The sequence below is a fragment of the Vespula pensylvanica genome, unplaced genomic scaffold, assembly GCF_014466175.1.
Source record: "Vespula pensylvanica isolate Volc-1 unplaced genomic scaffold, ASM1446617v1 scaffold0067, whole genome shotgun sequence".
NCBI lineage: Eukaryota > Metazoa > Arthropoda > Insecta > Hymenoptera > Vespidae > Vespula > Vespula pensylvanica.
Window position 1 is genome coordinate 704 of NW_025113273.1, and position 498 is coordinate 1,201.

At 30.7% G+C, this 498-nt stretch overlaps 1 long non-coding RNA gene across 1 annotated transcript in view; it reads right to left on the reverse strand.

Annotated features, from left to right (window-relative positions):
• Positions 1-6: 6 nt before the first annotated feature.
• The window catches only part of LOC122637394, a 983-nt gene continuing 491 nt past the window's right edge, over positions 7-498 (reverse strand). Inside the window, exons 2-3 of the long non-coding RNA XR_006329239.1 lie at positions 279-401; positions 7-157 (exon numbers count right to left, since the gene is read on the reverse strand). This is a non-coding gene — a long non-coding RNA (uncharacterized LOC122637394). The remainder of the gene's footprint in view (positions 158-278; positions 402-498) is intronic.

Genomic DNA, 498 nt, shown 5'->3' on the forward strand with positions numbered 1-498 from the left:
GGGCAAGAAAGCCATATAAAATTTGCAGAATTACCAATCATGGGACAAATAGAAATTTTTCGATTTTGAATTTCCGGTTAACGGTCATACCATGTTGTTACACTATTTTTCTCTGTTAACCCTGGTCGAGAGAGACATATATAATCTATAGAATTACCTATAATGAAATCAGTAAAATTTTTATATTTTCAATTCAAAGTTAACGATCGTATCGAATTTCACATAGTTCTTCCCGGTTAGCGATATGCGAGCAATCTATAAAAAATCTGGATTATTACCTGAAATGCAAATTATACAATTTTTTCCATTTTACATTTCCGATTAACATTCAAGCCACGTTGTTACACAGTTCATCTCGGTTAACTTTTACCGAGAAATCCATATATCACCTGTATAATTATCTACAATGCAAATTGTACAATTTTTTTCATTTTTAATTTCTAGTTAACGATCATATCACGTTGTTACACAATTTTCCTTGGTTAACCTTATCCGAAA